This window comes from Haemaphysalis longicornis, unplaced genomic scaffold (genome assembly GCF_048455015.1).
Source record: "Haemaphysalis longicornis isolate Haplotype H1 unplaced genomic scaffold, Haemaphysalis longicornis Haplotype H1 scaffold_3, whole genome shotgun sequence".
NCBI lineage: Eukaryota > Metazoa > Arthropoda > Arachnida > Ixodida > Ixodidae > Haemaphysalis > Haemaphysalis longicornis.
This window is the reverse complement of record NW_027526335.1, coordinates 139,565,384-139,582,181: the sequence shown is the minus strand read 5'-3', so window position 1 is coordinate 139,582,181 and position 16,798 is coordinate 139,565,384.

Here is a 16,798-nt window from a genome sequence, read left to right as displayed (position 1 = left end):
CCGAGGCGTGCATAATGTTTAGTGTACTGGACAATATTCCCGCCATAATGCGCCATGCAAAAAACTATATCACGGAAATTCTTTTATTTTCTTGACCCACTCTCAAACCATTTAAAGCGAAGCTCCTTTGGTCTCACTGATGGCGGTGTCGTACCCATAACGTACTGCAGTAAGATCAAATTTATACGAGCGGGGAGGGGGGCAGATGATGATGGTGATAATGATTATGACTGTGCCACTTAGCTATTTTATTTCCACATGCAAGGTACCTTAGCGTCTCCCTCATCGTCGTAGTTAGACAAAGTATATTTGCACTTCAAATTTCGCGCAGAGAAAGCTTTGCGGTGAAATTATATTCCGCGTTAGATGAAACGGTTCTGAGGTGATCCCGAAAAAACCAGCAACTACAGGACAAATGCGATCCACACCCATCCATTTGACTCAAACTATTCATCTTTCCGCCGTAGATTTTCGTATAGATGACGCATCTAATGCTTTTTTTTAAATGCTGGCAGGACCTGTTGTTTGCGTGTTTTCACAGACAACCAAGGCAATAAAGTGTGCAACCGTAACCCTTTAGTGCGGCGCTTAGGGCTATAGGTGTGCGTAGCGGTACTGCGGAAAAATCCTCGGGTGTTCGAATTTGCTTTCGTCCTTTTAATGACTGATTTTCTGCTCAATTGTGTTGGCGTCTCTCTGTTCGCTTTCATTTCTTCGCCTTTTGACGCGAGTGACCCTGACGGGCGCACAGGTCGCAATTCACGCAATATCTTCGCCACAGTCGGTGCTCCCTTGCGTGTGCACTAGCTGTACTAAAAAGTCGACACGGTCACCTGATGGGTACACCGCGACACGGGACCATGTCGAATTTTTGTTCGCTCCAAATTGGTAGGGTGCCGAGTGAGTGCACAGGTTGGTTCACTTGGCTTCGACTCAGGCGGCCGGTGTGCACACTTCACACGCGCCCAAATACGATTTAAGCATTTTTTGTGTTTTACAGCATTGAACCTTTTGCATCCTATGTGTTTGCGGCCGACAATAGTCAGCTTTAGTGTTTGATGACACATTTAAGTATTTCACCCTAATAATTATGGTATGATGAAATTACATCCAACTTGTGCAAACAATCTTCTTTTCCCTGCACTTTCAAGGCCATGACCATTCAGATCATGAGGACGCACGCAAATTAGCCTGTTTCCTCTCCTTCCCAACTTAACTGAGCACTCCTGGTTGCGTGCGATGTCGGGAGCACGAAATTGCGGTAGCACTGAAGCACGCGCTACGGTGGTTAGGCAGTGGGCTTGCATGGCTATCAACTGAAGTGTTGAACTTGCGAGGCCGCCTGGCTAATGCAATTCTCCGCACTGTAGGTAACGAGCTAAGAGCCACTTTATAACACGACGCAAATTAGAGGAGGTAGCTAGGGGCATAGAGTTATTGCAGCAGCTGACAAAGCCATCAAACTGCACTGTAGCTGCCAAGATTGCGTCCTAATGAGCAATGAAGATGTAATTTTGTCCCATCATACTTTGCGAGAAAGACCATTCGCAGTGGGAATCTGCGCACCCGCTTCGCACGCTTTGCGAGAGTTCTACTTGGACGCGCGCTAATCTTCGGAGCGCCATTGTACTTTTAATTTTGGGGTATGCAATGCAAATTTTTATTGGGTTTCGGCGAGGCCCGTACCGGTCGTTTTAGCACAAGTTGTGTTCTCTGTGTTATTCGAGCTATTTTAGGCGGATGTATAAAATTTCTGAGGGTTTATTGAAAGAACACTGGGTTATTTATAACTGCTTTGGATTCGGCGTGAGTAACGAGAGTGCAACGAGCCTTTTTCGATCGAAGAGAAGTCTCCAAATTCATAACGCCTAATGTCATGCGGAAACCTATTATAAGCTGTAAATGCTTGTAGCTTTCAGAATACGTGTAGGTTTCGGGAAAAATATAAATTTCCTTGTCTTCTTGCATACTTGGTTGAATACCGTGCCCATCGTAGCGTGAGCATTTAATACCTCCAATAAAAGAAGGAAAGGTCGCCTTGTGGCCAAAATTACACATTCGAGCAAAACAGTACTGTCGCACCACTAGGGTAATTTATTGAGGTATGGGTGACATGTTCGGCTGTGCAGAAGAAATATTCGAAAACGCACATCTGGCACCTCTGAGACACTCCTTTTGTCGGGCTCCTGGGGATATCAGATGAGTGTGGAATAGTAAGGCTGAGAAGGTTGCCCCGTAGAGGCTATCGGGAAGGTAGGATCTGCTCAATATAATTTGACTTATTACGCACGTTGATATTGCTGCTGCTGAAATTGGTATTATTAAAGTTATCGCATATAAGAAGAATGCACTCCTCGAAATTTTGAACTGCGCCATTTGTAACACTTCTACGTAGAGATGCGTAGGCTCGGAACAGTGAATGACTTATTTTAGCACGTCAGCAGAATAATCAAAATTCTCCCCAATTGATCCAATGTCTGATGTAATTACCTCGAGTGCTCTGAAAATATTTGGTCTGTTTGCCCTCTGCCCATTTCATTTCATTCCATTAATTGACCCTTAAAGGCCCGAGGGCATAACATAAAATTAAGCTTTAACACGGTGTTGATCGCGCACAGTAACATATTAAACAAGAAAGTAGAAACCAACAAGAAAAAGGCTGTACATGATTGAAGGAAGGATACGAAAATACACAGGTTCTGGGTAAAGTATAATGGTGTGCACATTACGAAAACGCAGGGCTAAGACAATTATACCACGCTGAATAAAGGAGTTAAGTGGCATGTTTCCCTGGTGTTGATCATGCCGATACGAGCGAGGGAAAAGGAGCACCATCGGCGTTTTTTGTACCACTGGGCCATGCGACGTAAGGGGGCCACTGCCCTCGCCGAGGCTTTTACCCAGGCAGAGGCCCTTGCACTGTGAATACTGCAATCCGTTGTTTTGTTGGGTGGCATTCTTTGCCGAGTACCACCGAGCCAGGACCGTGTAACGCCCTGCAGTTTCAGAGAAATGCAGATCTAGCGTAATCCCAGCAGTAATCGTTTTAATAGCATGCATGGAGATAATAGTTGAGCGAAGAGAATGTCGAAAAACCAAAAAATAAGAAAAAAATACGAGAAGTGGCGAACTGTCCAACGCCCTTTTTCCACAAAAAGCAGAGTTCGCTGAAGGTTACCCGCCAATCGTTATAATAGCTGAAATAGATATGATTGGTCGAACAGAATATACCAAAACTACAATATTTAGCTGTAAAGAATTCATGACAAGCGGCATACGGATGGTACGCATTAGTAGATATTACTCTGAATTTCTGTAGAATTCTGCTTTAAACATTCTCTCTCGTGACTCACCACGCAATTGTCTAGACATTATTTCAGAAGTTAGATCCTGGCCCTCGGCCATATTCCTGGACCGCAACAGGGCCAATATCCATGCTACTGGAGATACCGCGCAGAAGACATGATGGGCACCTGAGGCTGAACATATGCAAATGACGAACGCGACTTGCCATATTTTGTTCAAGTATGAACGCAGACATTGATGGTCTCGCCAAACAATGCGCAGTTCGCATAAATTATACCTACTGTTCCTTAGCACGCATGGTACAGAGTCAGTGTAGACATGTTTGATTATGCCGGCAGATCGTAGTTTTACGCATACGCCATGATTTCCAATCTCCCGGATGGAGATTTACTCCGACACCAATCATTGCCACAGTCGTATCAAGTTAAGCGTGATGTTCGGGAGGTATGGCATTTCACCGAAGTATGTACTAGTATGAGCAATGTGAAAGGGAACACAGCAACGCCTAGAAAACACCCTCAGACCATGCCATGAGTGATATGCAGCGGCCTCCGTGTGAAACAAGATGGAAAGGGGAACGCTGTTCTAATAACTGTTCCCATTCCCACCATGCGTCTTATCGGCTGACGGACGATACCATATTATCATGGAAATGGCGCAAGCTGCTAATTTGTAGAAATTGCAGCGTGGCGGAAGTGCCAACAGTTAGTGGAAGAGCGCCCTTCTTTCCCCCTTTGTTTTTCACTGCGCCATCCGCGTATCGCTCCGAGTCTGTTTCGAGGCGGTTTTCACGCGTTCCGGCGTTCCCTTTCATATTGCTTATAACAGTACTTGCGGAGTAACTCAACTCAACAGCCAAGAATTTGCGAACTTAGCAAAAATTTGCTCTTCAAACACACGATTTCAATCGCTAGAATTTTACTGCTCGAACATGTTTGCTGAAAAATATGTCCTTATCATCACCGTGTTTGAACTATCATATATCCTACTCTAGTTCTGTGATCCAGGAAGCTCGTTTCCTAATTCTGAGTGTTAATCCGGACATTACCCGTTCCATTAACGATTCAGCCAACCTAATTTTGCTTTCTGCCTGCTCAGTAAGCCACCAAATTTCAGCTCCTGATGTCATAACCGGCAGACTGCATTGGTTGTAGATTTTTTTTTGACTGACAGGGGTAGCTTGAATTTTATTATTTCGTAGCCCTTCGCGAGAGCTCTCCAACCCGAAACAATTGTGTACCGGATTTCTCTCTCATGGTTGGTGTCAGCATTAACCATTTGTCCGAAGTTGTATTCATTTTACTTCTTCCAACGTCTTGTTTCTTCAGCTGAAGCGAAGGTTTTGGACATGCGTTTTTTTTTCTTACTGTAGATTTAATTATATTTATTTTTATCCATACGGCCATGCTTGTTATTGCAGTTCCTCTAACACTGTATACAGATGTCATTTAGTCTCGCATGTCGTCTGCAAACCTCAGATGGCTCAAGTATTCCCCGTTTATCCCTAAGCCCAAGTGTTCCATGGCAAGCTTTCTAAATTCCCCCTCCAGACATTCTGTGAATAGTTTTGGCAGGGGGGGGGGGTATTTCCCTTTCCTACTCCTTTTCGGATCGGGAATTTATCGTTTTGATTGTGGAGAGGTATCCTGCAGGTTAATTCTTTGTGTGTGTCCTCTAGAAGTCTTCTGTAGGTCTACTCTGTTCCCTGGTATTTTAGTGCTGCCCGCACAGCTGCGATGAATAGGGAGTCAAACGCTTTCGCATAGTCGATATTTGCCATGTAAAGAGGTTTAGTGTATTATGCATAGTTTTCTACCACCTAATTGATAACATGGGTATGACCCATGGTGGAATACCCTTGCCTCAACCCAGCCAGCTTCCTTTGTTGTTGAAAATTCAAGCTGTTACCAATGCGGCTCACTCTAACTGTGGTAAAAAGTCTGCAGACAACCACGAGTGGGCTGATGGATCTGCAATTCTTGAGGCCCTTGGGATCGCCGTTCTTATATAAAACAGAATATTGCATGCGGTTTTTCAGGTTTTTTGGACTTTCTGAGTTTTCAAGCATTTACAAAGAAGTACGTTACGCTTTTAGAGTAAAATATCTCCTCCCTCCTTCAATAGGGGATATTCAAAAAGAGGCGCCATCTTGCTGCACCCGACTCCTATACCCTACGAATTAGCTGTGCGTCTCACCGTCCCCGCAGAGCTGAGCTGTAGCATTAGAAAAGGGTTGATTTTTGTTTGTTTCTCGTCTATAAAATGAACACTGCTAACCTGTAGCGAACAGAAATTAGCGATAGATAATGGGATTGGAATCAATAACTGGGCTCTAAAAACAGCATACGACAGCGCGTATTGTTGCAAAGGTGCTACATTCAAATATGTTCAATTTGGCGTGATAATCTATTTGCGGAAGCACTCAGGGACCCCCAAAATCTTAGTTATGGTTTTTAATGCATAACGATCTTGTGTTTGTTATTTTTTAATGCATAACGATCTTGTGTTTGTTATTTTTTTATGTACTGAACAACTGTGCAGTGACGCTCGAACAAGCAGCCTTTGCACATTTTCACCCAAGGCATGCCGACCTGCGTGCTGGAGGAAAAAAAAAGTCTGAAAAATGTGGGTACAGCTGTTATATTCAAGAGGACTGCCATGACAAAATATACCACTCAGAGGCCATGAATCTGATAAGACAACATGCAACACGGGGCATTTGCAGCCTGTGCACAGCATGGGCAAACCCGCCGTGCAGTTAGTTCTCGCTGACCATGAGTGCGCTCTCTAGTGCACTGTTAAACTGTAGGGTGCTGACTCGTTGAATAAAATTGTACTTGCCAAAACCTTGGTGCTGAGACAAATCGTCTGGAATGCAATTGAGTAAGCACTGTTTGATGGTAATGGCACTATCTAAGCTCATCGGTGCTTTATTTTTAGAAAGTTCATAGCATTATCGAAAACCGTGAAAGATGCAGCTTCTCGCACAAGTTCACGATGTGTGCTCTTAAATCGAGTCTGCGCTTAAAAACTTCCTTACTTGGGGGCAGCTGGATGAAACATAAATTATAATCATACAAAGAACTAAATATTGCCAATGTAAATTCAACAGAAATTCGTCTTTATTGTCTCCTAAGCAGCATTTATTTATGCTTCCTCAGAAACTTCACTGCAGCAACCAAGCACAAGTTCAGAAGTTCTTGTACTGTATAGACAAGGCTTGCTCAGTTTTTTTAGTATCCTGTGCAAGTTTCTAACCTCTGTTGTTGGCTAGAAGCTTACTGTGTTAATAACCGTGGAAAAGAACAAGCTGACAATGTTCCTGTCAGTGCTGCGGCAGTAGCTCAAGAGGCAGCGGCTTTTTTGCCATTCACTATGCCAATGTGGAAAAAGCCATGTGTGCATTTCTCCTGGCAGGTCCCTGGAGACAGGGGTGCCTGAAGTAATGAATCAGTGCTGAGTTTGACAACGTTAAGCAATTATCACAATGCATTCCTCAATCAAGAGCTTCTAAGATGTCGAGGTAGGTATTGGTTTGTAAAGGTCCAGTTAAGATAGTAGGAAATTGTAGTGCATTTTCTTGCACAAAACGAAAAAAGTATTTTTAGATGTGATGACATTTCTCAGAAGATTTTGCTCTAGGAGCTTGTAGGCATTTTGCTTGCACACGGTGGTGCGTGCATGTTTCCCAGCTTTGGGCTAGTGCATGGGCCGCTGCTATCCTGTGAGCACCGCAGCAAAGACATAAATATTGCCGTTTTTTTTTTTTTTTTCCTATTGCGAACACAGTACACTGCTAACCTTTAAATGAAGGTTGCAAAGCTTCCTTAGAAAGCTAATATAAAAAAAGAAACATTCAAGGAAGCCGTTTCTGCAGTACAAATAAACCGCTGTTTTGAAAGCAGTAAAGATGAGGCTGAGTGAAACACTGCGGCAAATAGTTTGTTCTTCGCAAAACAGTATTTCTGGTAGAGAAGTTCAGAATGCAGCCTGGCTGTAATTTTAGATAAGTCGTAGTTATTAAGAAAGAAGCCGTGGCTTTCTACAGTGCTGTGAACCTCTTATAAATAAGTCGTCAGTGAGCTTGGAAAGTGCTGTACGGCTAAACAGTGAGAAGTCAAATGCATTCACACATTTTTTTTTTTTGGCAGAAAATAGTTTTTCTACCTTTAGTTGTAAGACAACCGCTGGTGGCTTTAGTGAGCAACTACTGATGCCCCCTCCTCACCCCCCCTACACACACATACGCACCTTTTTTTGGCATCTTTCTTTGTCAACTACGACTGCACGCTGCAATTTCTGTGGCTGCCAAGCTTGTGCGAGCGTACTGAGTTTGTCCCCTGCCATTTCCGTGGCCTCAACAATATTGGGGCAGCAGAGTTTTACAATCTAGGCAACTGACCATTCATAGCCGTAGTGCAAAAAATTGGGCCTGTTTGTTTCTTATTGCGTGTGCTTTTTTTTTTTTTTTTTTTTGAGGTTCAACATTGCGAGGACACCTATGCGCAGAATTTTGCGGCGTGTGCTTCTTCCAATATCCTTGCTTTATTACACAAGACTAAAGAGGAAATGCGGTACTATGTCGTAATTGAGACAACTGAAATAAAGCCAACGGTTTGTAGGCTGTAAAAAGTGCAATAATATAAGTACGAGGTCCAGGTTTTGTATTTTCATGATAGAAGCATTCCTTTCCCGTCATTCGCACAAACATTTTTACTCAGTGGCTGCTATGAGGCTTTTTGATCTTAGTGATTATTCGAATAAATGCTAATGTACTGCAGCGCGGCTGAGATGCACTGCTTTAATTTGATAAAGTTACAGGTGGGGAAATGTAGTATGATGCTTAATAATGACAGAACTGTATCAATAAGTGTTCTCAAAATACACATTTCATGGGCTTTGTTTTTCCAAATGAGAGATTGAAATGGCCTATTTTAACACACACTTCAGTTTGTTATGTAATGAGTAAAACTCGCCTGCTAGTTTCCCACAGTCGACTGGGACCCTTATACCCTAGTTACACGGGCACAGTTACCCCGCTAACCATGGTTAATGCAAACTGAGCTTGGCCACCTCAGTTCGGTTACGCTAACCGCAGTTGCTGCTGCCGCAGTGTTCAGTTTGCACACAAGTGGCGGCGCATCAGCGTAGGCGAAAAAAATCACCTGGCGTTCGCAGAAGACGAAGGCCTGAAATAGCGGGAGCCCTCGAAGCTGCCCCCAAGAGGAGCTTGTGCTCTTTGCGTCGCTCCCGCAGTCGGCACGACCGCGCGTGAGCAGCAGCTCGTTTCCCGGTTCACCCGATCAACTATGAGAAAAGCCTAAATTTGTAAATTCTGCTGATCGTTTGCCAAAAAAAATAGACAAAGCAGGCAATCATGAAGCGTTTTCAGCACTCGGAAACGATCCGTGCGCACGTCGGCCGTTCCTGCAAACATGCCGGCGCGTCTGTCCGCACGGCACTGAAAGCGGCTCGAACCAGCCCAGACCACGGTAGCAACAGCTTGTTGCCCCTCTTCGAAATCAATCGCGGAAAAGAAGTTCCACATGCGACAAAGTGGATATTATAAAGGTTAAAAATTGTGCTATGTATTGTAATTTGCAGTTGTAGAGATAGCGCCGGTCAAATATCTACCACGATCCTAAGTTCCCAACACCAAACTGACCCGAGAACAAGCCACTCGCGAGCTGCTGGGGAAGCCCCTTTTTCGGCGTGCGCGAGTGCGTCGCGTTTGGGTCTGAAGCAACTGTCTAACGATATTTTTTGTCTACACTGCTTCGCCTTTGGTTTTTATCGTGAGGTTAAAAGTTTGTTACTTTATTTTTGTTGCGCTCACAACCAAGTGACCGCTGTCGACACACTTCGAATTTCGCATGTAACAGCCAAAACCGCAGTTTGCGATAACCGCAGTTAAAATTTAGTAACCACCGTTAAACGTAACTACAGTTACTTCCGCCATGTAACTAGGGTATTAATCTTAATTAAGGTATGTTGTGGGGACAACCAAAATATTTGAATATTAACTGTTTCGGGACCGCCGGAAAAAGTGATGAAAAAGAGAGGTCGCGGTACAAATTTTTTATTACATAAAGCAAAGGCACCATCCTGCCTTAGCATATACCAAAATGCAGCTAATTATATGCTCTTTGACATACAATACCAAGTTTTACTTCAACACTGGCGATAGAACCATGAAAAAATCTGAAAGTAAGAACTTTGTAAAAAAACTACAGAAAAAGATAGAAAAAAGCGTAAATATAAAATATTAAAACATAATAAAATTATTTCAGGATATACAAAATCTAACACAATGCTTTGTTTCTTCATCGCAAAAGTTTGATGTGGCTAGGTGTAACTGGTTTTTTGTTTTGTGTGTGATCTTTTTGGCACTAAGGCCATGGCTCGTCGTCGCCCAGGTACACGCCGGGCTCTCGTCCCGGCGAAAACTTCATCCGTTTCTGCACTGGTGGCAGGAGATCACCACCATAGGTAGTTAACACCCTAGCGAACAAATATAAACCAGCCAGAACATATTTCAAGCGCACATATTTCGAGCGCACAGCGCACATCGAAGTAGTCCGCTGCGGGAAACAAGGTGCAGACCCGCGAAAACGATCTGGAGGCGAGAAAAGGCGTGGCCTTGCTGTCGCAAACAGCCTCGCGAAAGTTATGCGCAGAATGCTGATGTCATTGCTAACGTCATACCATGTGCGCTCGGCAAGGCTAAACCTTTTGCACGAGGACCCTTGTACGTGCACCGGTCCTCGTCTCCACTCCTCCCTCATCCCCCTCGCAAACTCGGCTGCCGGACTGTGTGCTGTAGCGCCCTGGTAACATCCCTCCGAGGAGCACAAGCTTGACAGCTCTGCTGTTAAAAAGAAAAGGCCAGAGCTCTGTGCCGTGCCATAACCAAAAGGCAGCAGAACTGATTGTGTTATCTACGACAACAAATTGTTTGCTTTCTCATGTGCTCACGTTAAAGGTATGCTTTTGCGTCATATGTTCAGCCTCGATGCATTCAACTTACAAGTGTATTTCAAATTTCCTTTCTCCTGCTAGGCCCAGTACTTCTGCCACATGGGTGGCTACGACTTCAAGGCGGGGCCCGCACGGTGTTGGGCATGGTGATTGGGCAGCCAGTGGCATTGTCCTGCAGCTGGGCAGGGTCCAAGGGGGTGAAAGAGGCCTTCTACGAGCTAGACAACATTGTCTCTTGTTCTTGGTAAGCTGCCCCGATTTTATTTTATGCACAAGGAATTCATTATAATATTTTCAGGGGCTACTTTATTTCAGGGTATTTGTTCGACCATTAGAGCTTATTTTTAATGTTCTTGTTTACAGGAATGAATACGGATACTGTTTGGTAATGCGTAATAAATATTGGCTCTCCGGAATAGTTGTACGTTGTGAAAACTAGAGGCATTGCATTAAGCAAGCTTGTAATACTTTTTTTTTTCACCCGTCGCGGTGGCTTAGTGGCTAAGGCGTTGTGCTGCTGTGCTGAAGGTCACAGGTTCGATCCTAGCTGCGGCGGCCGTTTTTCTGACGGAGGCGAAAAACAGACGCCCGTGTGTTGAGATTTCGGCACATGTGAAAGATCCCCAGGTGGTCGAAATTAATCCGGAGCCCTCTGCTACGGCGCACCTCATAACCTGCGTAGTTTCGGCGTGTTAAACCTCATAATCAATCAATCAATTGAATTTTTTTTTTCAGGAAGGCCATTGCTAAGCCTGTGGACATTTTTACAGTGCAGTATGTTACTTATTTGTCTGTTTTCAATTTTGTTTCAGTGTCAATACAGCCCAGGTACCCTGACGCAAACAAGGTCGCTGTGGCAGCTGTTATTAAGAAACGGCTATACTCCCCCGGTGACTGGGATGGCGGCCGCACGAAGCGGAAGACACTGGACAGTATGAACTGAGCAAAATAACGAACCGGAAGACACTGGACAGCATGAACTGAGCAAAATAAATTAAGTAAAAAAACCTAATCACCATAGACTTTGTAAATCGCTACATTTGTCCCTGAAAGGGCAAACAGTGCTCTTTAAAAGGGCACAAATGCTTATGCATGCATTACGAATTTACAGCATGTCCCGTTTTTAGGAACCCATGTGCGCAATTCGAACTGAAAGCTGCTGGGGTTGGACAGCCGGAATGTAAATGGCAGAATGTCTACTATGGTTGAACAGCTAGTATATACCTAAAGTTGAACAGCCAGGCACCAGCCGCTCACCAGGGAAGGCTGACTGGCCGTACTTCGGCAAAAGCTTATGGGCCATTGATTAGACACATTTCAACGGCCGACCATCGGCATAAGGTCAACAGCTGACCTCCTGCAAAAGTTTAACAGCCGGCCTCGGGCAGTGGTTCATCAGCCAGCCTCCGGCAAAAGGTAATGGCTGATCTCCGGCAAAGCTGTACGGCCGGAGACCGTTGTGGACCCCTCTGCAGTGAATTGGTAAAAGGAGAGTGGCCATTGGGTGTACAGCAGTTAACTTTAAACACACGGCAGAGGCCCACCTTTGAGTGCGCGCTTTACACTTTGACTGGAGAAAGGCCGGGCAGAAATTACCTGGCTGAAGTTCTTCGGCTGATTTTAAGCCGTACAGGCTTGTGCTGCTTGGGGTGGTCTTCGACTTATGAACGTGCGCTTGACACAATACTAAAGCCTGCATGTTCATTTGAGCAAACCATTGGCTAACGCACTTATTAGGCGATTGAAAAAGCATGTTACTATTGAATGTCTGCTTCGCTTGGAGATGCGAACGCGGGGATATCTGAGAAGTGGGCGCGCAGGCCATCCGAATGATGGCATGAAATGTTACGTTAAAATTTCGGCCAGTGTAAACTAAAAATTTTCTTTTGAATTTGGTTTTTCTCTCCTTCTAGGAGCACCTCTGAAAAATGTATCATCACGCAGACAATTCAGTGACCCTTCACTCATCGTTTAGACAGGTGGTCATTTTGTTCCCCATGGACGCCAGATTTCCCTCAAACATAATTATATAACGCCTTCGCATTGAAACTAGTGCTGAAACTGTGTTTACTAATTGGAAACATACGTTGTTGGTTAATCGAATTTCTGGACAGAGGATAGGTGTTATACTGTGAATCAGACTTGTCGTCGAAGTGTTTCCTTTGCCCCTTTTAGTTTTGCTCCCATGTTGCGTCTGCTCTGGAAGATTGGTATTGCTCCCCTCAAAGTTCGAAGCAGCAGAATGGCTACCCAGTAAATCAGGAGGTAACTACGGAGTTTTGCTGAAGTCACCGTTATAGCGGACACTAGACTGGGTGGTTGAGGCCATATAGTTCTGTATCGAAGCCGCTCGTTAGTCGTTTTTTTGCAAATATCTGCGTGCGTAAAAAAAGGTAGAGGTACAAATTTGGTGATATCGAAGTGAATTAACGGGTTTTTGCGCTCGCTTAGAAGCGGTATTTGGTTCCAAGTAAAATCCACAGGTGGCACATGAAGTGTGTCCCAAGACCGGCCCATCTATTGCCACTTTCTGGCACGTGCGGAGAGCATCCAGGTTCCTGCAGCCAATTATTATACGTTGAACAGCCAACATTCGGCCACCAGCGCTTCGGTAGTTCTCCGGGAGCCCTTGGTCAAACACACAGCGGCAAATACCCGGCAGCGAGATGTTCATTTTCCTTCGGCTGCCGATGGTCAGAAAGAGAAAGGCCAAAGTACGGCAATAGGGAATCCGTTTTTCCTTTCGGAAGTGGCGTTCAGCCGAAGCAAGGCAAGCGACCAGCCACAGAATGTTCGTATTCTTGTGGCAGTTGGCGTTCTAAAGGAGACCGGCCGAAGTGAGGCTGCCGCGCATTCGCACTTTGAACGGTTAACCGCATGTCCGGCGGCAGAATATTTCTTTTTATAGGGCGACAGCCGTTATGAATGAGACCTGCTGATGTACCGCCCCAGAATGTACGTTTGTCATTTGGTTAGCGGCCTTTGGCCGATTTGCGGAAAGCGAACGGCCGCAGAATATTTGGCAACCGGTGTTCAGGAGGAGACCAGCAGGCGTAAAATCTCAGTTTATATGACCCGATATTATACGACCCGATACCCACCCAATGCTAACAAAGGACAATCCCAACAAACAAAATAAGTTTATCTTGCGTAGTAAGGTTTCAGGCGAATCACGTGGATGACTTTGGGCCGCGTTAGCGATCTTAGATGGTATAGATGTTCCTGTTCGATGCGGAACGGATATCCGAACCGGGTAAAAAGCATCTCGATGGTATCATTATAACATGCTTCAGTTGTCGCTAACTTGGCAATTGCTGATGCGGCCTCTCCGCAAAGATTATTCCTCAGGCACTGAAATATTTCCGTTACGCTTAAAGTCGGATTTTTGTCGATAGTTGCCTCAAACTGTTTCCAAAACAGAAGCCACTTGCTTATGTCACGGCGAAACGGCGTGATTTTCGACAGTTGAAGCCTGGGTACTGTTGAACGGTTAGACGACTGAAGCGTCTCCCGTGATGAGCCGTGAAAGAAGGTCGCAGATGATCCATCTGACGCAGTCAGGCTTTTTAGAAATTCTGTGGCTGTTTTGAGGCGTGCTTTAAACGTTTCATCTTCGCACTGTAGCGCAGCCTGTAACTCGGCATCCAGTAACTCGACAGGTATCAAAGGCTAAATCTCGGTATTGATGGCACAGAGTTTCGCATCCTAAGTCGTCAAGCGCTGTGGCACAGACTGCAAGCTCACCAAGTCTGGAGCCGTAGATTGGAGCGCGGCCTTGGCTCCGTTCACAAGTTTCGCCAGAAGGGCCCGCCGTGCCCTCCGCTTGGGCTTAAACGGTCTATCGTTGTCTTTCAGGGCCAATGGCACGCCGGTTGATGCCGGGTATTCAAGACGGGTGATTTCGGCACCAGAGGTTTTGCGAACCTCAAGAAACCAAGACGTCATAGTAGGGCAGAACTAGGAACGCTCTTGGTTCTCCTTTATTTACTAATATTTACAGTATGCACAGCCCGATCCTACCTCCTCTACTTCTACAACAGCAGTGATCTCTTGCGCCTTGTTCAAGTCTCTCATTATGACAAGTGAATCAGAAGATGCGATGTACTTTACGAGTTACGCCGAAGAAGCGGGTTGTATATCTGGCTTCTGGAGTGGTGAGGTGCAAATGTATACTCATTAGGTGCAAGCTATCTGCGCTTTTAAATTTCCGTGGGATACTTCACGTCAGTACCAATCTGGCCCTACTGTTGGAATAGAGGTTGTAATGCGCTTATTTATAATCCTAGAGAGATTTCTTGGTCCGCCAACACCCATTTGGGCAACAGCGCCCGCAAGAACATAATGCGGATTTCACGATGACCACAGGAATTGCCACTGTGGTTTGATTTCAGAGGAGAAAACCCGGGAAGCGTTCGTTTGATAGTGGTCCCCACAATAGTTGTAGAACATAACTTCTTCCCCTTCTTCCTGCAGGGCGGGCAAGCTCAAAGACTATACCAGACTTCACAAAAATGGGAACACACCCTACATGGCTGTGAAAACACAATATCCTTCAGTCTTAACAGTCGCCTCAATATAAATTGTCGACTTCTTGGAGCTGATGTGGGCTTCTTCATTTACTGGAAGGAAACAGAATCATCATTCTATGATGGAAACAACAGCTTTTATATTATCGATTTAAAAACATGATAGGCATTTGCTGAAGGAAGCACAACCACTTTTTTAGGAACACATAGGATCATTTATTTTTCTTCCATACGCCGCAAAAACTTCTTCCTGAACGTGATCTCGAAAATATGAGAAGAAATGTTTGAGCTCCAGATCATGCCGTCATGCCGGGCAACAAAGCAGCCGGGCAAAACAGCAGCCCATCCTCCATAACTCCACCACCAGGCAAGCCAGGTGTTTCGTGAGCATAAGCTTGTGTGTGCCATACTGCCTTCCCGGAAATCACGTTTCGTTACAAAATAGGGTGAACAATATGACCCCTACGAACTAAAAAATTAGCAAGGAAAAGAAAACTCAGATTTGATACATTCGAATGAGCACCTTTCCGCACTGCACTACAGTGAACTTTCGGGTCCCACCCCGACACTCATCCCAATGCCGCTTCTGCGATTCTACTGACACCTTAAGCTATGTTATGTGGCGCCGTCATCACAAACCGTTCTTACCGCGGTACCCTTCCCTAAACCGAGCCCTAAGAAAGAGCAATGCAAAACTCGAACCGTGAAAACTAGCTTTGGTTGTTGAAGCAGCCCAGAAGCCTGACGGTCTCAAGGGATCTTTACAAAATCTACTCGTCTGGGCTAACTCAACCAACACACTCTGGCTAGGAGTTAATAGCAAAATATTTGTTTCTCCCCGATGCTGTACATGCGGCTGTATGCCTGCTCCAACTTCAACAATAAGGAGTTTTAAAGGCCGCCAGGATAAACCTATCGGCGCAGCTACATCCAATTGGTTCGAAGACTAAAAATACTGCACAGCTTGCGTCCCCATGTAAAGCAAACTTTATTGTCCTCGCTGACGCCATTGTACGTCAATACGCCCTGAAGGAAAGCCAACGTTCTGTGAAGATGATGATGAATGATCATGGGCAAAGCGGAAGAAAAACAATTTTCTACCTTGGTCTCTCGCGGTATGAAGCCGGCACCCATCCGATTCCTCCATTCATTTTTTTATTGCCTGTTTTAGGTCAATACATACATGCAAAACATCAACAAAATTACATCACGTGAAAAGGCACTAGCACATACCATGCTAGTGTGTCAGGCTTAAAAAGGCGCTAGACTCGCCACGCTCTCCAGCACAGTCACCCACTCCGATGGATTAGGCTCGGCTTTGGACACCTCTACAATGTAGCGGAAATTTTCGCAAAAATATTCCCTCCCTGACCTCGCATCGACGTCATTGTACCAACAGGCCATGCGAGCCTTCTATATACCGTGTAGGACCAGTAACATTATGGAGTCGTATGGGACACCCCCTTCATTTTATATGGCTAAAAACCTAATTCCATGACTATCCACAGGAAAATCTTTCGTTAAGGTACGCTGTAACACGTCCCATAGGAAGAGCCCTTCCCAACAATCTATGAACACGGGTTCGATAGTCTCTGGCTTTTTGCATGGGAAGCAATCAGGGCCACAAAGCACAAATAAACTTTTTAATTCACCCACCTTTTTACAGGTAGTACACCCACATGCAATTTAAAGAAAAACGATTTAACATTGCCAGGGGTTGGCATTCTTTTCATGCACCGAAGAACATGTTGTCTCGGCCCCACATGGCATAGGAACCTGTACAGTGGGATCGGTAAAACCATATCCACGAGATCTTTACGCAATGTCTTCCTCGGCACATGGGATAAATATTTCAAGGTGAAGCGGGCACAAAAAACCTTGTGGCATCGACAAATTCACGTAGGTAGCCATGGATTCCGCCACCATAAAAAGGACAGGAAACAACCAATTCGGGCAGTGTTGCACCCAAACAAACCTGACACACTGTG